Source organism: Acanthochromis polyacanthus, chromosome 9 (genome assembly GCF_021347895.1).
Source record: "Acanthochromis polyacanthus isolate Apoly-LR-REF ecotype Palm Island chromosome 9, KAUST_Apoly_ChrSc, whole genome shotgun sequence".
In the NCBI taxonomy this organism is placed as follows: domain Eukaryota; kingdom Metazoa; phylum Chordata; class Actinopteri; family Pomacentridae; genus Acanthochromis; species Acanthochromis polyacanthus.
The window spans coordinates 16165997-16187635 of NC_067121.1; the positions used below are offsets into that span (position 1 = coordinate 16165997).

Below are 21639 nucleotides of genomic sequence, written 5' to 3' on the forward strand. Positions count from 1 at the left end.
TATATCCCCATCACTCTCTGGAGGCCTGAGGATTTAAAATGTAAAAGAGATGAGTGTGGAATAGGCAGGGGCCAGTTGTTAAAGGGCAAGAGAAGCAGGGACTCTCAGCATAGACCATGCTCATCAAACAAGAGCAGCACTACAAAAACTATGACTGTGCTATGGAGCAGTAAGTTGCACAGATATGGACTCTAAACCAACCAGGCATGGTTGTCCTTAATTAGTGTCTAATCCAATACTTTGTCCCATGCAATATGAGCCACATGATTCACCCAAAGTTCTTCATGCTTGAAAAGTAATCGGGAGAAATCTGATCTTTTTTGTACCGGTATTTCTGTTCTGTATAAATTTACTAGAACTGAACTACAATTTATCTGCTAAAATGGACAGATTATTTTCAAACACACAAATTTGACGATTGGCTAGTTATTAATGTAAACTATAATGATCAATGGCTTAAAATGCCTTTTCGAATGATACTGAGAAATGTTGCCATTTTTCACTTCTATCTGACATTGTATTTGTATTTAAAAAATATGATCATCATTAATAAGCACATATAATTAGCTGTAGCAATAAGCCAACAAAACAATGATTGTTATAAAATAATTACTAATAAAAAATAATTATATTATTAAACAATGACTTGGACTGGTGGTTACAAGGCAAAAATGAAGAGCAGTTAATGAGGATGTTATGGGGCTTTCTCTTCAGGCTATATTAGCTGGAAAATGGAGTCAGACCTGGCTTCCTTCACACCTCACCCCAGGCCACCTCTCAGGTAATGAGAAAGTATCTGGACACTGTATCTGTCGTCTGGGAGAAGATTCTGCTTCGTCCTCCATCTCTGGGTGGCAGGTTGACAGACAGGAAGAGTGAAGAACAACAGGCGGATGAGGTCGTGAGCAGTACAATCGATTGCCAGCTGACTAGCAAGGTCCATTATACTGACAGGCCAGAGCCACAACACGATGACCTGCACTTCACCAACGTCCTCATTACTATCTATGAATCTCTCTCTGGGACCAATCTCTCTGGCCTCCTCTCTGTTCCTGTTCTATCTTGCTTTCCCTCTACATTACATCTCCCCGGGCAAAGCATGGAACCGAATTTTATACTGTCAGTCTGATGGAAGCATTTCACAATGGGGAAAAGCCACACCTAAGTCCCTGCACTTTATTTCATGTTTCACTGAAGAAAATCCAGTCTAAATGTACATTTGAGCCGGTGCTGTATTTAAGAAATTTTAACTGTGAGGGATAATGTGAAATATTTCTCCTACCAACACCTTTTCCCTCTAGTTATAGTGAAATCCTTGGTCCTTGGAAGACTTATTTATACTCTCTCTCCTGCCCCACCCTCTTACACAGAGATAGGATTTACCTGCAGCTGATACAGCTTCTAGACTATCAATTACCACCAGTGCAGAGTCACTGCTCTGTAGCTTCACTAACAGGACATGCACACAGTGTGCTTTCACACACTGATCTTGTCGACACATCCAGTTAGAGAAATTCTACTTTGACTGGGATTCATAGGATTCATAGGTGTGTGTGTGTGTAGACAAGGGCTTCTCCAGAGATTCAGTTAAAACATTAATATAGCCAATCAAGCAAACAGGGATTCAGATCTTACATAAGTTCAATCAGAGTAGAATTATTGGTGAAGATGCCAATAATTAATTTTTCTTTGGAAAATGAATTACTTCCATTCATAGAAAAAAAACTGTAAATTATAAAAAAAGGGCACTTCAGACATTACATATTCACATAAACAGCAGAGCTAGTGCTAGGTTTTGACACAGGAAAGTTTCACTTTTGACCCGCTATTATATATGCAGCTCAAAAGAGGTGTGGACGAGGCAAAAGTGTAATGTTTTCAAAGTTGCAAAAAGCAAAAGCACAATTGTGCGACTTGGAGCCTTCACTTTCGTCCATTTATATAGTTGTGATGTTTGACTGGTTTGCAATGTGCTGAAAACAGAGATCTCACCAAATTCTTCCTGACATGTCATCTCACTCTCTGACAATGATTAGACTGAACACCAGGCCATTCAACATACAGGAAGACATGCAGGGACAGGGCCTGTCACTCAACCCACCAGATCTACCCTGACGCCTAAAGTGCCTCTGTCAGGTCAACAAATGAAAAGCCATCACAGCCAATGTTGCAGTCATCAAGCTGCAGTCATTCCACAGACTGGTTAAATGCTATCTTGCCAGGTCCTGTTAAATATAGTTGAACATGTTTGGGCTGATGGCGTCAGTTTTGATTCTCAGGCTTTGCGTTTTGTTGATGCACCATCACAGGAGGTGAGCAGCCAGTCAGGAAACAGAAATCATGTGGAAGACCAGACTAACACCTGATAAAACCCTTAATAGGACTATGGCCTGCAGTCTACTAATGTCTGGTCACATAGTCAGTCCATACAGCTCAGTGTGAGCCTATGAAGATGTGAGGAATTGAATTCCTTTTAAGTGAGCTATCGTGTCTCACCATGACAGTAGCACAGTAATCATTAGAATAACATATTCAGGTCAAAAGGCTAATGAATGTGCATCAACAATGGAGTGGACGGAATATCTCTATAAAGCCCTAAACTTTGAAACACTGACAGCTCACCATCAAACCATTAAAACCACAAGAACCTCAAGAGATACTGAGCCAGGGGGATTTTTTCATGTTTTGACAACAAGTGCAAACATGTACTATGAATTATTGAGCTCATACATATAATTAGATTAGCTTACCGGCAAGTTTAAAGTCATTTCCTTGGTTAAAATGTTCAACCTAAATTGAATCCCCCAGCATGAGATACAAAGGGGCTTTTCAATGAAGCATAAAAATAGCAACTGGTTACCCATTTACTTCCCCTTTTCTCAACCAGTCCTCTTGTCTGTCAGCCACGGCAGCCAAGTCTCCCATGTTTACTAATGTAGAAGCAACTCCTTTATCAGGGAGGAGATTTGTCGGGAAGAGGCAGGGGATTAGCCATCAAATTATCAGGCAGACGGCATCCCTGCTCCAAGGTTGTGAAGCAGTAATCTCTAAGGCTGAAGGGGGAGATCCAGATAAAGGTTTGGGATTGGTGCTGTGGAACTCCAAATGCTGCATAAGTTAAATATAAAAGTGGTTTCCAGGGGTGCTTTTTTTTTTCACAGCAATTTCACTTTTTTATGGAGGCTACTTTTATGGGACCAGACTACATTATGTACTTTTAATTCATGTTGTTATGTTATGTGGCATCACTACATAGCCAAACACCCTACAGTGCAAGATTTTTGATAGGGGGAAGCTTTGAAACAGGAATGCTGTAACCAGGCAGGGCTGGTGGAATTAGATTTCAGTGGCCTTGCCCATGGCTCTTGTATTGTCACCCCCCTGCCCTCCCTTAAACAAGCAGTGCTCTCCTCAGAGAATACCCCCTGGACACAGGAATGTTTCATCAACGCCTCAGCCCCCAGCATCCTTACCGGGCCACAGTGGGCCAAGAGGCGCTGCACAGGCAAGTTATAAATAAGTCAGACATTATAATGAAACTGAATGAATCTCCATCCATCTTTCAAATCAAGCTGCAGACCTCAGAGTTGTGCAAGAGGAGGAGTCATTTCCTGTGTTTGAGGACAATCCACAAGACGATCAAAAGCTAAATGCTATGATGTTAAATACATTCCACCAAAAACATACACCGTGTATTCTTAGATACAAGTATGTGTACATCCCAGTCTGTGTATAAGCAGAGAAAAATTGTGAAGACTCATTATTCCATTAGAAGTGACAGGAGGGCCGACAAAGTCACAAAGTAAAATGCTGAGCCTAAGCAAGGCTTTTGAAGAAACTAGGAGGCTGAGCAAACAAGGGTGCTGGTGGAAGAAGACAGTCACATGGTAATACTTTTAGAGCCAAGCCGCAAATAAATCAAGCTCACATTTGGAACGAGGAAAAATAGCTGGGAAATGTGTCATAGTAAAATGTTTTATTTTAGTTGAGGGTGATGATTATTGATCATTTTTAATGACTTTGAGACCTTGAGAAAAAGAATGAATTTAACCATTTTACTTTTAATTTATCCATCTTATTTATCGAGGGACAAGTCAATCTCACCTTAATAACGTTAAAAAAAAAGCTAATCAACTTTGAGCTAGACTGTCCGAACATTATTAGTATGCAAAAAATAAACAAATGTTACAGAAACTCTTGGGCCTGTTTGGTAAATGTTATGTAACTGTAGGCACATGGAGGGTGACCAAGGCAAAGCTGCAGCACCACACTAAGGTCAAGCTTCTGAGTGGGTGGCAATCACTGGATGTCACAAGACAGGGACCCCACATTAGCCTCCTAATGGACCCCATCAGATCCTAGATGGAGATAGTGAGGGACGCAGTGTGTGAAAAGATGCAATTCCCAAACAAGACGGTGATTTTGACCAAAATGTCCTGTCTCGACAGGGAAACTGGCAGCCCTCTCTGGTCACAGCAGATGGGTGCGAGGCGAGGCCTCTGGAGACCTGCACTGAAACCACATGGAGAGTGGTGAAGGCACAGTACACAGACCTGGAGGAATCAACCAAGCCCTCTGCCACATGTCACCAAAAGTGAACCTCGCAATACTAATTTTCATACTACACACTGTCTCTATTGTGGTGCGAGCAAACAAAACACCTGCAGTCAAATCACTGACTGTGAGTAACTTCCATGTTCCATAATCAAAGGATATTGTAGGCTGTTGAGTCAGACAGGGAGCAAGCTTTGGATGTGTGCCCTCAAAAGGCCTCTGCATTTTCATAATGTGCTTATATGTTTCCATCTAATGTATTTAAGTGTAACTATTAAACACCTTCCTTTTGCCATTATTGAAGTGTTTATTGTTGCGTATCTTTTTATCACCCAGACCTACCTAGATTCAATTTTATTATCTACACTTGACCTTTCCTTTCTTTAATAAGAGAAACTATCTCAGGTACAAGATATAGCAAATATTAATGATAGCATTATGCCTCAGAGAACTAACAACAGTGATCCCTGGCTTTTTCCAGTTGTCCGAAAATAGCTAAATGCATGGTAGAATTTCCATTTGACGAGGTCACTATGTCTCCCACTTTCACTGCTGCACAGTTCGCATGTATAAGCATAAACCTCGGTCTTGTCATACATTGCACAGTACAAAAAAACAGCTTCCCTTAGAAATGGAGGCTGTTTCAATCAATGTGGAGGCGTAATGGGATGATGTAGAATTGAAATGAGTTTTGTGCAAGGAGGGAAATGTCCTCTCTGACAAAGCAGATTTGTGTTCCTATTGAGAAACACATGCCTGTAATGCACAAAGCCACAGTTAAAATGAAAGGTGCAAGGCTCTGAACACAAAACAGACTTCTGATGGCTAGCTATAACTGGTAATAAAAGATACATTTAAAATGCAGAACAGGATAAATAATGTAAAAAGGGGTGCAGAAAAGGACTTAAAGAAAGAAAAGAGCTGAATATAACTGAAGCTCTGAGCACTCTGATCCACTTCACTTCTCTTTAAAAGGACCAGTGTTTGTGGTTTCTAGTGATGAGGTTGCAACCAACTGAAACGCCCTCCCTTTCCAAGCAAGCAGGAGAACCTAAGGTGGCTGCCACTTAAATGTAAAAACAAAGCGGTGTTTGGTTTATCTGTTCTGGGCCACTGCATAAACAACAAGTTATCAACATGGTGGACCTTGTAGAAGAGAATCTGCTTCCTTTGTATATATGAAGACATAGGGGGATTATTTGGAACCAACAAAATTACAACAATCTGTAGTGACAGGCGATTGTAAGAGCCCGAGTGACATAACAGTTTGCCAAAACTATCAGTGGGCCAATATTGACATGTCATAAAGAGATCAGAAGGGGATGTTGTATGTTGTCTAATACAGTTGGAAACATAGGTTAACATGGATTTATTATAGGTCTACTGGATAGACCAGTTATCAGCCCAACCAGCTACTGTAGCTGATAGCTTTCATTTTTTGATTATCATCATCAATATTTCTACTGACCAATTTTCAAAAAAATAAATTAAATTGGCTACTTTGGCTCTGATTCAATTTGCTCTCTTTCCAAAGTCACTCTGTCAGTCAGCTGTTTTAGATTGGTTGCATATCATGAGCAACTGGTAATCACTGAAAGCTATTGTTTACACAAAGAGACAGAGAGTCAGGTTCCCTATTATATGCTGTTAATACATACTATTAAATGATACATCTTTTTATTAAGTAATAGTAATCATTAATAAAGTAGTCTTGTTAGTGAAGACACCTTCCCTGCTATCACATGCTGCTTATCAATAATGCTTAACATACATAAAATATTTATTGTATATATACATATAATCTCTATTAATGAAGGGGCCTAGTTAAGAATGATAGGTTGCCTTCTATCATGTACTGTTAATACATAGCATTTAATGTTATTATGTTTCCTGCTATCACATTAAAAAAGAATGTTTAAAATACACTACCGTTCAAAAGTTTGGAGTCACCCAGACATTTTCATGTTTTCCATGAAAATTCACACTTTAATTCATGTGCTAACATAATTGTACAAGGGTTCTCTAATCAACAATTAGCCTTTCAACACACACACACACACACACACACACACACACACACACACACACACACACACACACACACACACACACACACACACACACACACACACACACACACACACAAACATATAGCTCTAGCTTAAGTCCGGACTTCTGGGAATGGTGGTCTAAAACTCTGCAAGTTTATTTCTGTCCTCATTTAACTATTTCTTTACCAGTTATTTGTTTTCACATCTGTGTTTGGGGTCATTGCTTTGTTAGAACACCCAACGAGACCCAACATTTTAAATGATGATCTTAGGTTTTCCTGAAGAATGTGGAGATAATCCTCAGTTTCCATTATTCCATTTTCTTTGAGTCTAGTACAAGATTCCCTGGCAGCAAACAAATCCAGAGCATAATACTACCACCACCATGCTTGACAGTGGATTTGTTATTCTTAGGATTAACCCCTTGATGCCTGAATTTTATTACAACTATATAAAAAAAAATTATTTGTACTTTTTCTTTCAAGCTGATGCTAAATTAGGTGGAGATTGTTAATTTGTCTATATCACATAGAGTAGGCATAAAATAATAATAACAGATATATAATAATGTCGGTCCCAGTTCGACCAGTCCTATAAGAAATCAGAGCATTCAAAAGGTTCCTAGGTACGTATTGAATATGCACAAACCCGCATTGGGGGGATGTGTACGCGATCACAGCTGCAGTCTGAATGCAAGTGGTATGATGTCAATTCGCAACGATCAGTGGTAAGGGGTTAAAGGCCTCACCTTCTCTCCAACAAACATACTGTTGATCACTGTGGCCAAACAGCTTAAGAACCCCCAATCCAGGAGGCCTTCTATTCAAGAAGAGTGGTCAAAGATATAACCAGAAGCTTGTGGATAGTTCCCAAAATCACCTACTAGAGGTGAAAAAGGTCAAGAGACATATCAGCATCACTTATGTATATTTTTCACCCTGCAGATTTTATCATATTTCCACAAGACAGATAATAAATCTTTGAAAAAACAAACAGCATGATTGTTTTGTTTTTTTTTTTGGTACAAAAGCACATATTTCAATCATTCCATCATAAACAACAAAAGCACGCAGAGAGCGCAGTACTCTGCCAAGGCTGCTCAGTCGGTGTATGATGTCCAACGAATGAAATCTTGAAATAATTCGTGGTCCACAGTGGTCGATTTGTAGTAGGATTGCAATCATGTGATCATCAGCAGGTAGCTGACGTAGTGTTCATTTGTAGTCATAGTTACAGTGATGCCGTGCCGCTGTCTCACAATGATATGGAAATCCTTAAAAAATTCGTGGATCCCAACTATGAGTCGCATCACTGACAAAACCTAATCAATTTCATTTCTGACCTTCCCTGAAAATTTCATCGAAATCTGTTATTCCATTTTTGAGTAATGTGGTGAACAGACAGACAGACACAGACAGACAGACAGACAGACAGACAGACAGACGGTGATAGTCACAGAACTCCGCTGCATTCGTGGGCAGAGTAAAAATTAAGAGAGCAGTCTATGTAAACATTTGTTCACACTTATATACCACCAATTTAAACTTCCAGGGCCTTTAAAGAGATGAGCTAAAGCTCATTTGCCACAGATGCAGTGGCTTTTTACAGGACAATTTCCATTAATCACTAGCTAGCAACAAAAATAACATCACCTACCCTAAAATAAACCTGTCTTCTTTTTGACTGTGATCTCATGTCAAAACCTTATTGTGTGTTTAGCAAGTTTGTGTAGAAGTCAAAGGATAGTCGCAGACCTAGTTATATCAAATAAGCTCTCTGCTTGGGGCAGCTGAGAAAAGCACTCTTGTCAAAACACTGGAGATTTTACTGCTAAAGACGCCCTTTTCTAAACCTTCTCCCCAGCACCTGTCACAATGAATGAACGACTGTCTGCAAGAAAGAAGTGTCACAACTGAAACCAGAAAGTGACTATCAGCACAACTAAAGCATCACACAGGCAGTGGCCTCTGATTGACAACGCACTGTATGGTGGCTGTATCTGGCACACTCATAAACACGTAGCTGTTCAAGCATGCTATTTAGTACAGAACCTAGAACTGACAGTTTGGTCTTGTATATTTGTGTGTGTGTGTATATATATATATATATATATATATATACACACACACATATATATATATATGTACATACAGGTACATACAGGTACTTCTGATCTTGACAACAGCAGGCAACAATTTCTGACATATAATAAATGTACAATCAAGGGATTGTACCTTCTCTGCTGGCATTTGAAAGTCTGAGATCAAATCAGAAATACATTCACACATTTCTGTCTCCTTACAGTATGCATCATGAACAAATGTCTGGCTCCACTGACACAATCGCCTTCACGGACATTGATCTGTGATTGTAAGCAACCTCTTTCATGTCCCAACTGGGACAAGAGTGATTAAGCAAATCCATCGTGCGTTAACAGACCATTACACATCACCTAATTCACCAATGATGAGAAATCAAGTTCTATGGAAAAATCCATACGCTCAGCCCATAATTACTTTTGAGGAATCCGATGGGGAGGGAGATCGAGTGACTGTTCCTCACAGCGCAATTTATTCAGAAGAACAGACTTCAGCCAAGACAGCCACTTAAACAAAGGTATCATGCATGTTTGGTCAGGGAATCTAATAAAAGGCAATGGTACAAATGGCCATAGTGATTTCCTCAGGTCACATCCTAGACTTAATGTTTCTCCGGAACATTACTGGTGATGAAGTCACTGAGGTGTAGTCATAAAAGTAGAATGAAGGGTCAGTGGACTGAATGGTAGGGGTGAAGGAGGACAACCTACAGGTCAGCCAGTGAGGACAGAGACTGACCTTGTTTGACAGTGGCTGACAAGGTTTGTTTTTTTGTTTCTGCTACCGAGCAGCTGAATGGACATTTTAGCAGTCGTATCTTTCTTGAGTTTCACCTCAAAGTTATTCTTTAATTAGGTCTGGTTTACAACTCCAAGTCAGGCCTAACAGTGGTGACCTGTACAGGGAGGGTTACACTCTAGAATCATTAACTGAAAAGTGAAAAACATCCACAATAAATAAACAAGTAAGAATAAACAAAAAAAAACACACACACAAAGTTTCTATTGATGTGAGACAAAGTGTGGGGAAGTCTGGTCATTTTAAAAGTTCAACAAAATCAGACAATCATGCTAAGGGCAAAAAATATTTTCTGACTGACATCAACTCCTTGCATTGAGCAGCAAACTTAGTGCGTAACAAATGCCACATATATTATGACTATTATTAAGACTTCAGTCTAAACATTTCTTAAACAAGTGTTGTTTTATGTTGTAACATGCTATTTAAGATATATGATATAACTATAGTCAAAGTGGGAAGTTAGAGCTGGCTATTTTTTTTTACTGAAAAGAGCACACATTAAAGTGTCATCATTCAAGTTGAGTTTGAAAAAAAAACAAGGATGTAGCTAATAATCACAGTAAAGGAAAAAAAAACAAAAAAATTTAAATTACATCCAAGAAAAACACACAGTAAAACCAAGGCCCAAACATTATCTTTAGTGACTTCCAAAAGTTCCTCTCTGTAATTATTGGGGATTTCAAAGCCTTTCAAAGTCTCCTTCTAACTGGAATTCTTGACGCTGAAACTTTACCCCCGAGATTGCCCAGGGAGAAAAAGACAACTGGAAAAACAGGTTGTTTGGCCTCAGTGTAGGCCTAATGCAGTAGAACGGCAGGGTGCCTCACCTTAGCAGCGGTAGCTAAGGGACATTCTATGGCCTCTCTATTCAATGTCCTCTGAATACGTAGGGGAGGGCTTGCACCAGACAGGGCAATTTGCCAGAAAGCCAGCCAATAGAGCTAAGCCAAGACGAGGTTAAACTATTGTTTTGGCTTAACAAGCAAGAGTGAGCAAGGACAAAAGTAAAAGGGACAAAAGAGTAGTAAGAAAATACCTGACCACTGAAGTGTAACACATCAACATATTTTGTAACTTTTATTATAAGGTATCTTGAGGTTTTGAAAAAAAAACACATAAAAGGTGGAGAATATTTAGACAAATAAGGTTCAGACAGTCACTTTTAAAAAATGCACCTGTGTACCATGTGTTTCCCTACTGAGAAGTAATAACTTCTGTTTGCTCCAGTTACAACTCCTCTTTGGTGAGAAATTGACACTTACCAATGCATGTCAAGTAGGTCCACTTATAAAGAAATCCTTTTTATTCCTTTTATTGTGAGCCACTTATTCCAGAAAGTGAGAGTATCCAAATCCTACAAAAGAAAATCCAGCAGTATCCACAAAAGATTATCCCTGAACGATGCCTTATGAAAAACTGTGTGAGAAAGTAGTCTCCAGTTCCTGCTCAATTATTCCATTTGCAGCATTTCATTAAAACAGAGGAACTGTCTTTTGGCTCTCCAGCAATAGGTTTCCAGCTGTGGCTATAGAGCAGTGTTGCTTCAGGAGAGATCCTTCACAGGCAAAGCTTGTTCACACACTGAGCAGGCGTTCAGGGACTGCCCGAGAGAAGCCAAGCCCACCATGTGATGTCACTGGTGTCAAATTTCAGTGTGAAACGGGAGGAGGCTGCAGGGCTTTACCTTTTTGAACCTTGACCAATGAGAGACAATTTTGCGTTTCACCTGCATGAAGAAAAAAAGTTGGAGGTAAGAGTACACGTGAGGTTATGTAGTCCTGCAGCTTTAAGGGTCCATTATGTGTTATCTGCTGAAAATGTTCCAGAGAGAGACTGTAACTTAATGTAAGCTCACACAGCCCGATCATAAACCTGAAAAAAATGACCCCTTTTAGATCTAGAAGAAAAAAACAGCATGCATTTTAAAGCCTATTTGCCATGCTATTTTCTGGAACTGAAAGGGTAAGAAATGTGACCTCGAAACATTTCCAGGTAGATGTTCAGTAACGTGTTTTGTAAATGATTAACCCGTTTCAAAAATAACTGGCCTTCTCTCTATCGAAAGAAATACAAAAAAGGGGAAATAAATATGAAAAATCCTCATTCTTAAATCTGCAAAGGCTTTAAGTACACACATACAAAAACACACAAGTTCTCACTCCCTCTGGTCAAACTCTGCTAGCCACGGAGCTAATCGTCCACAACAGATGTTCAGAAATGTTCAGTCGGATTTATGACGGAGCTCAGAGGAACAGCCAAGTCAGCCTCTGGTGCTGTTTTTCTCTTCCGTCCTACAAGGACAAAGGATTGCACCGAGAGACGTCGTCAGCACAACCATTCTCTTCCCCCAAAATTCCCTCGCTCACTCAGATTCACCATCCAAGACAACAGTGCTTTAATAGATCACAGAGCTTCAGGACCTTGGGAAGAGGTTTGCTCATTTATCCCAATAATATCGTGTGGACTGTAACTTGACTCATCCAGCAATGCTTCAGCAATGTTTTGCCCTCCACATAATGATGTTTTTTATATATATTAGTGACACTTTTGACGTTGCATATCCAAGACAAATACACGTTTTTAGATGAGGCCATACATATCACCAAGTTCTATTAATAATTATATTTCCAACACTGTGTCAGTATTCTCTTATTTTGAAAAAGTAAGACAATGAATGCATTTGTGTGAGCTGTTAACCTGAACAGCACAGTACCAGTCGTGTAACTTTTGAAAAATTACAAACACATTCAAAAAGAGATTCTGCACAGCACTTGTAAAGGTTTCCACTAAGAGCAGCAACACTGAATCTTTTTCCATGCTTAAACTCTGGTAGAGGAAACGGCACAATGCAATGTATTCTGCATTCGTCTTTGTTGTTAACAACAGGAGACAGTCTGATTTTACTGGAGGCTGCAGATCTGTGAACAAAACAGACTCTCCAGCATGAGAAAAAAAAAAGTTTTATCTTTAACTTTCGTTCTAGTTTGGAACAAATGGGATGTAGGTCATCTGATTAAGAAATAATTCAATTTGAATGGCCCAGTATATAAATATATTACGGCTGCATGAGCTGGAATAATCTTACTGAAAGGAAATGGGATATCAGGTCTGCACATGAGCAAAAACCTCCTACAAGCTACTCCACAAAAAAAAAAAACAACCAATCTGGACATTTTGGAAACCTTTAATTTCCTTACCAGCTCATGAGAGTTTAAAGGAACCTTCTGGAGAATAATTATTACACCCACACACCCCTGAGGAGAGGAAGAAAAGTATATTTGTGGGTGTACACAGTTTGTGCCAAATCAAATGACACATGAATCTGAGATGAAATCTCTGAAGAAATCGCACTGTAGTAAAACGCAGAAGTAAAGATTATTGGCTGGTAGCCCCAACAGCAGAGTGGCTGAGGAAATTAATTGTAAGCTACAGTAATATAGCGCAATGTGTCATCTGCACAATATGAGCCATTTCATTTCAAGTGTAATCTCGTTTTAGTGCAATGTAAAACTCCGAACACAGATGGAACTTGAGCAGTAACCCCCTATGCAAGATTAAAACTGTTGCCTCGAGTGAAGTTTTGTTGCTCAGGCGCTTTTAGGACTTATCTTCTGCCCCACCCCCCCAGGAGCTTGAATGGAGCTGGAAACACCCCCTACCAAGTCTGGAAATTTATAACATTGTGACAACCACCCATCCCCCACTCATTTCATTAGACTGAGAAAAGGTTGACAACCTCTTCAATCTGAAGGAGCTGGCCTCTTCTTGATTTAGGCTGGTCTGCTAACAATACACAGTGAATAGATTCTAGTGAAATTGATTTTGTGAAATGACTGATTCTCAGGCTTTGTTTTGGGAGCCAGTGTAAAGCCTATGTTTGTGGCTCCAGGGTTATTCACAGGTGAAGAACACATGCTTTCTCCTCTTTAGTGGTAGCTATAGTCAACTTCAGATGGGATACTCTGCTGGCTGCTGTAGGATGGAATGAATCACCCTGGCCCTGGGCTTTATTAATATAACAGTCTGCACCATCTAACAAGTCTGCCAAACATTTTAACAAAGTTCAGCTTCGAGGAAAGAAAATACATTTACTGGTATATGGTTCAGCAGAGCTCTGTACAAATGACTGATCATCACCTCACAAAAATGTGTGGTATTTACTGTATTTCGAAAGACTGCAGCCTACGAAACTACATCTAACATATTGTGTACTATCTAAAATTTTTAAAAAGGAAAATTTAAGAAATCCAAATAGATGGGCTTTACTTCCTCATTCACAGGGGTCACTGGCAAACACAATTCTGGCTGCATGCCAGTGAAAAAATGCTGACCTGTGTCGTAAACACTGAGCTGTGAAAGTCAGTGTGCTGCTGCTGATGGGCTCTTAAGACTAGCACTATGTCATCATGTTCAAAAGCACAGCTGGACAACGTCTGTTAGTTAACAATTTCCAGCCGAATTCACAATTTACTGAGACCTGGTTACTGCCATTGGTTTGGTAGCTAATTTATTTCCAGATTGCAATCAGTGGTGTTTCTATCACATACATGGAGCATATTACAACTCACAAAAATGGGTTAAGCCTATTATGAAAATATCAACGCAACATTCAACCTCACTCTGACATGCAGGACGAGATGAGATACAATGATAGCTTAGTTCCATGCAGGAAGCATGTGAGCGCACACATCTAATTCTATCTAACCATGTGTAATCTTCTCGATGCAAGCCACTAAATTACCATTTAAGGGATACAAAGGTGCAACACTTGCACAGAGTATCTAATTGACCCTCTTTAAAACACAAGTGAATGCATCCTTTGAGGCACAAGAATGAATAAAAATGAATGCCTAAACATCATACTTTTGCTCAATACTCCCAACACCAAGGACACACTTTAGGCCCTGATTCTTTTTTCTCAGAACTGTCTGGAGATAACACTGGCTCCAGCACTGAGAGGGAAGGTGATGGTGCCCACGACAGGAGGTGTGAAAAATACAAGGACAGTAGAAAACAGAGCACATAAAAACACAGATAAGATTGGCTTCATAGTGTTGACCTTCAGTGAATGCTGGCATGTGTACGTGCCTGTACAGATATGTGTCCATGTGTGTAGAGCATGTGAATTTGTGCATGTGCCCCTGTGCCTCTGTGTCTCTATATATGTACATAGAGGTGTGTGTTGAGATACCTACATTGACTTTTTAGTTACAGACAGAAGCAGAGTACAAAAATGGCTAAGACAAGAGGGGTAGAACTGATAGAAAGCATTTTTTTCTCCCGCTACTCGTTGAAAATCAAAAACAGCAAACGTTCTCCATTACACTCTGTTGCTGACAACTGGCGGGGCACACTCTCAAAGGGGAACAGCAGAGCATGCCACCAGATGAGACAAATCATTTTTATCTGGGATCCCGGCGGGTATTGACAAACCGGGGATGCATTTAGATTGCCCAATTAAAATGAGGAAATGAAGCGACATTGAGGCACTTTACAGCACGGTGCCCCCTCTCTCCCCTCTGGCCTCCTGTGCTCCCTGTACCTCTCCAGAGACTGACTTCCTTGCATGCTGCATTCAGTACGGGGGTACGAGGGTGGCAGTGAAAGCAAAGAAGTGGGTGGCTTGGGTAAGTCGCTTTGAAGTGAAATATGCAATACAGCAGGTAATAATGTTGGTGAGAGGCAATAGAGATCCCAAGTGACATAGCATCATTTATATTGTTTCATCTTGCATGCCTAATTTTTGCACAGTGCTCCTAGGGAGTGCAGAGAACCCAAATGGGTGACATGGCATATAGCAGGATCAAGAACAGCATGCAAGACAAAGAACTCAATGCATCTTTGTAACTTCAAAGGGTATGTTGGAAATCAATTATATGGATGTTGGCTCTATTTATCCAAAAGTGTCTTAGTGGGTGACCTTCAATGTCATCCACTTCCTACACTCAAGCCCACATGGCTTATTTTCCTTCTTTCCTTGCCTGAATATCACTCCCTCTGGTTGAATTTTCAGACCTCTATTTGTCTTTTTGATCAATGATCATTCCACTGAGATTACAGTCAGGTGCATTTTTGGAAAAGATAGCCATTTCAGCATTGGCACACAAAAAAAAACTCATTCATCAGATTGCTTCAAGTATGTTAAAAGGCTACACGACCCGGATATTGTACGATGTCGCAGTTTCTGTGGAGGTGGAGAGAGTGATAGCAAAAGCAGCCTACTTCGTTCACCAATGCACAAAAAGTCAGCGTGAAGAAAGAGCAATGCTGTGATGCGCTGCGACCAGCTGTTCAGCAGTGTTACATTTCACAGGCTATAGTCAACACCTCCACAAAGATGCAAGCTGTTTCTACAATCATCCCATTTTGTGAGGCTATGGGACAAAGTGATATCTCTGTATTGAGATGTTTTTCCAGCTCATGTTTTAAATTGTTTGCTGCAAACTACAATTTGTTTTTGCACTGTATCTTTTACAGTGAAGCCTATCGTTTGACCTATGAATTTAAAGAAAACTACAAGCAACCAAGAAAATATATCCAGGGATTAACTTTAAATTCCAATTTTTTTTCAGGTCTTTTTTTCTGACAAGTTTTAGGATGCAGTTTTATTTTAATGAACATATTCGTATTAAGATTTTAAAAAATGAACACATATGGTGGATTAACCATCATCAGAACAAGTATGAAACTTGCAAACAGGTATGTATAACGTATAGAAGAATAGTCCACAGTAGCTCAGATGCCTCAGTGCAAGCCATACACTGAGGAGACTTTGATAAATCTGAAAAGCTTTCATGGAGAGGCTCCTAATAAAAGTCCCACAGAGCAGTCTCTCCCAGCCAGAGAAGGCTACACTTTGTCTCTGACAGCACAGCCTTCCAGATGCTTTTCTTCAATAAATTTCTGTCTCAAACAACAGATAAGGTGTTAGTACTCAAGAAAATAAGTACCCTGACTGGCTACAGTGAAAAGTGTCAACAGCATTTCAAATCATGGATGCAATGCTGAAATGGCTATCTTTTCCAAAAATGCACCTGACATTATGTACTAGCCCTCAATCACTTGAAAACAAAAAGTATGATTCGAGGCAGGGTTTCTTACATTTTAAGGAATTTTTCACAGAACAAATCTGTGGTGTTGTAAAAAAAAAAAAAAAGTTTTTCTAATAATTTGCCATTGGCATGCAGGAAAAACAAGTTGGACACAAAAGGATGCATTCAAATCGGCTTCAACATTGTTAATAGGTCTCATTAGGAAATCTCCCCAAGCTTGTTTTGCACCAGAGTACATCCCTTTGCTGGAGTAAAAAGAAAAGGACATGAAATTATCCCCTGTGTTGAAGAAGGCTGCTTCCATTGCTAAAAGGAAATAAGCCACAAATTATGAGCTAGCTTCTTGCAAGAATAATTAATAATGGGCTGTGCTTATCGCTTTGGCTATGTAAATAAATAGCTTAATAGTTGATTAAACTGACATGTAAGGGATCAAAAATATATCCCACTGAGGCGTCAGATGTAGGTAAATATTAATGGGTGTTACATATTTTATCTATACATATATATTTCTAAGAAAAATATCTTTATGTTGTGACAAATAGTACTAAAATTCCACCAACAGACGTTGAGATTTTTAGTATTTTCACAGGAAAAACCTGAAAATACACTGCACATTAATGAAAATTCTCCAGTTCATCCAAAACAGTTACACCCCACACACACACACACACACACACACACACACACACACACACAGTTTCAACAGATGAAAAGCCTGTCAAGTGAAAGAGTAATCCATCACTTGTGCCATTTTGCATTTGCAGGGTTGCTCTCTTCAACAATGGCTTGACTGACGGGGAGAGATAAGGGCCCTCTGTTGACCAAAAGCGTAAAATGGAAAAACAATGGCGACATCATCACTCTACAGCTTAAAGAAACACAGATTATATGATGTTTTGAATGAAATTAATATTTAGCATCCACAATTAGAACAACTACTGGTGGGCAGTGAAGAGAGCAAACAAAGGATGTGTTCTTCAAAGTGCTTTGTTGCAGCAATAGTTAATGCCCACACAAGCTTTGTATTATAAATTTTAATAAAAGATCTATTTAACCATACTTTGCCTAGACGTAATGGTACTTAAAGATGATACTGAATTCTTTATACTTCAGAGCTAATAAATGATATATTTGGAGATAATTGTGATGCAAATGAATATCTAGTGCATAAAAATACATATTAATTTAAATAACTGACCAAAGCTAAACAGTAATCTAAGCCTACCACAGCACACAGAAAATCTCACTGCTTTTGTCCTCATTAACCATTCATAGCAGTCAGTAACAAATGGATTTCAACTGACTAGAAACTATCCCAAAATAATTAAGGAAATTAAATATTCAACAGAAAACTTCTTATTATAGCATCAGTACCTCATAAATTTATAGAGAAAAAAATGAGTGCATTAATTTGAGGGCTAATGGAGAAGAAAGCCAGTCATTTGCCTTTCCTCCAATTCAACTTCATTTAGCCTTTTAAGTGTTACACCTTCTATTACTTATCTCTGGGATTTTTGGGACATGGCACATCAGGCAAACTGTGTTCCAGGCATTAGTCTCCATCATTGTAAAAAAGGAGCGTGTGGCTAAAGGAGCAAGCTTATAATGACAAAGGTCTGACTTTAAGTGCTCCAGGGGTAAACTGTCTTTTTTTTTCTCAAAATGTCCAAAGCTCTTTGTGCCATTTTTTCTTTTGATGGTGGAGGTTTACTAAATGTAGGAATGCTAAAGTGCAGTGCTGAGGCAGTAACAAAAAAAGTGAAAATGCCTGTGTGAACTAAAAACCTGTGCATCATGTCCGATGTTCACATTGCTTAAAAAAAATGTAAGCCATCCAGTCATACCTCATAAAGACATACCACAGGCATATCCTTCTACTAATATTTGAAGTTTTGCATCTTTTAATTGGGAAACTTGTACAAGTATTATAAATTTGAAAAAAAAAACAATATGTTTCTCCATAATTAACCACACCTGACCAACGTCAGCGGTTACTACATTCACTTCGGTATCTGGCTGGCTGGCTGGCTGGGTAAGTATGTATGTATGTATGTGGGTGTGTGGGTATGTCAGGTCAGATATCTCTGCAAGTGCTGAAGTCAGGATAATCAAACTTGGCACTGAAGATCAGTGTAAGGTCCCCTGCTCACTTGTGGAGTAACGGGTCAGCAGATCAAGCAAGAAGGGATATACGTAGGATGATCAAAATTGATACAGAGTATCATGCATGGGCGTGGTTCTGTCCTCTACTGGGGGCTCATCTAGTTTCGTATGTATATTTGTGTCCAGGCTTACTAAAACCTCTTGGACCAAGTGACTTCAATGACTTCAAGGATGTGATTGGCAGTATAAAATGGGAATGTTCACACTTCTCTTGAGCTCAAAATCCAAAATAAGAGATTAGCAATCTATTCTTCAAACTATTTCTTATCTTGCATTTATTCTTTAATTTCTGTTTCAAAATCCCTTCACCTTTAATTTTAACATCATTACTGTTAATATTAGACTAGCAGCAGATGCAACACCTTTTGAAAAAACGGAATTCACTTCCAACTCAGATCTCAGTTAATGCTGACCCTGAAGACTGCAATGCTGTCAAACTGCCAAATAAACGATTATAGTTTGGATTTTTTTCTGAAGCATCTTCAGCACAAGTTAAGATATTACATCTAAATTTAAATGGACTGGTTCGTACAGGGTGTGGCAAAGGGATCAGCATTCCTAAAGTTACTAAATTCCATTAGGGCTCCCTGCTGTCTGTCACACCAGCAAGGCATTAAGTGGGCCACCATGTTGGGTACACTGAAGCACCTTTATGCGAGCCCAGCTTCCCAGCCTGAAATCAAATATTTCAGGCAGAGGTCAAAACTGTACTACAGGTCACGCGGTGGGTATTGCTACCCAGTAAACACAGCATGCCATCATGATCACAGATCAGACTTTAAGAGGCACAGCATAATTTAAAGTTAGACTGCTGAAAATGGTACAGAGCCTACTTGTTCCACAGTTTGATCTCTCAGCTCTGAGCCTTGCAGCTGATCCCATCGGACAGACCCAAACTGAAATGGTAGGTGAACCGTGATGCAATTTCCACAGCATCTCCTGATGCATTTTGCCTGGTGCTTTCCTTTAAAGTGTCTTCCCGCTAGGAAAATGTTCAGATCAGTTCTGATCTCTTTAATGAATTTTGCCACTCCAGTTATATCTCTGACAATATTAAAAACAGCACTGCAGTGGACAAATGCCACCTCTCTGTCACTGTGCGACAATGGGCCGGATTACACTTGTCTTTTAGATGTGACCTTTGTGTTTGAATGAGGCAAAGCTGAAAATACATCTGACCGTACTAATGCTTTCACATTTGACTTTGAAATAAACTGTGTGTGTCTATCAACATTAAGATCTGTATGTTTTAAAGATAGTCTTAATACAGACTGTTGAAACATATAGACAAACTACACTACTCAAAATAAGTCAGGGATATTGTGAGGTTCTCAGTGGATTTCATACATAAGGTGTTTGTTTCACTTCAGTGATTTTGGGGATAGAGAGGCAACATTATTAGGGGGCTAGACACACCTCATTTTGTGTTTTCCACGTAATGGTCTCGCTGTGTACAGTGCACCTTACATATTGGGGCCAATACCAAAAATACAAAAAGAAAATCCTTTTCAATGTGGCATCAATTTCAACATTCTGGGGGTATAAAAAGCTAGTATTGTCAGTAAGTCATTCCCAGTTCATCATTCAAGCAGCCATGACCACACAATGTCACGTAAAGGACAAGCAGCGCCACCTGGCCATAGCGTGCCTTCAGGTCAGGAGCAGGCAGTCAGATGTTGCTCATGAACTTGGTGTGTCTCAAAGTGTCATCAGCAGACTTGCACCAAGACACAGAACTACTGGCAGTGTTTGTGACAGACCCAGGAGTGGAGCCCCACGAGTGATGGACCACAATGATGACCAGTGCCTAAGGACCTATGCACTTAGACACCATTATGCAACTGCCACACAGCTGCAGGCCTGTTTATGTGAAGTGAGGGGTACTAGAGTTACCAGACAAATCACTCACAACCGACTCCACCGCTTTGGCTTGAATGCCAGACAACCGTTGCAAGTGGCTCCACTGACACCAAGACACCGCCGTGAGCATTTGCAGTGGGCACAAGACCATTTGACCCAGAAAATGCAGCAGTGGTCTACCGTCCTGTTCACTGATGAGTGTCGGGTCACCTTGGCGAGAAATGATGATCGTCAGCGTTGCTGGAGAAGGCAAGATGAGCGAGAAGCCGAGGTCAACATGGTTCCCAGGGTTGGCTTTGGTGGAGGAGGTGCCACAGTCGGGGCAAGCATCACCAGTCAGCGCAGAACAGATTTGGTGATTGTAGATGGCTCAGTCACTGCACGTTCTTAACTCAGAGACATCATAGAACCCATCCTCATCCCCCAATTCCACCAGCACACCCCCAACTTTCTGTTCATGGATGATAATGCTCCACCACATGGTGCAAGAATTGTCACAGCTCGACTTCAGGAAGTTGGAGTGGCTCATATGGTATGGCCAGCAATGTCCCCTGACCTGAACCCCACTACACAAAACACGTCTGGGACCAGCTGAAGCAGCCACTGGATGCTCATACCCCACCCCCACGCTGTGCTTGCACTAGGGAAAATTTGTCTCTAGCCACTGTGGCTAAAGTGCTAGAATTTTGTTTAGCCACACTTTTTCAGTATCTGTACTGCGGCGCGCAAAGTTGTGGACAAAAGACAAGACAGTTGAGGCCATCATCTTGAGCTTTGGGAAATACTGATACAATATATTTTTCACCCTTTTCTGACAGTTTATAGAGCAAATAATTAATCACTCAATTGAGAAAGTAATGGACAGATTCAAAAACAATGAAATGACCAATTAATTGCCAGCCAAAGAGCAGCTGAAGGCCTGAATAGTAATAATACAGGAAGAAAAAAACGCATGGGTTAACAAGTTGGGATGCACAAGGACCAAGGGATTGGGGATGAGGGAAGTGTATGTGTGTGTGTGTGTGTATGTATGTGTGTGTGTGTGTGTGTGTGTGT

The 21639-nt window shown here is 40.0% G+C and overlaps 1 protein-coding gene across 24 annotated transcripts in view; it reads right to left on the reverse strand.

The window, feature by feature from the left end:
* The window catches only part of LOC110957580 (receptor-type tyrosine-protein phosphatase F), a 185782-nt gene that overhangs the window by 121307 nt on the left and 42836 nt on the right, over positions 1–21639 (reverse strand). The window contains exon 1 of one of the 24 annotated variants that reach the window (XM_051953720.1): positions 10768–11091. The exons of the other annotated variants lie outside the window; for them this stretch is intronic. The gene's annotated coding sequence lies outside the window, so the exon portion shown is untranslated. Of the gene's footprint in view, positions 1–10767; positions 11092–21639 lie in introns of those variants that run through there. 24 annotated transcript variants of the gene reach the window in all.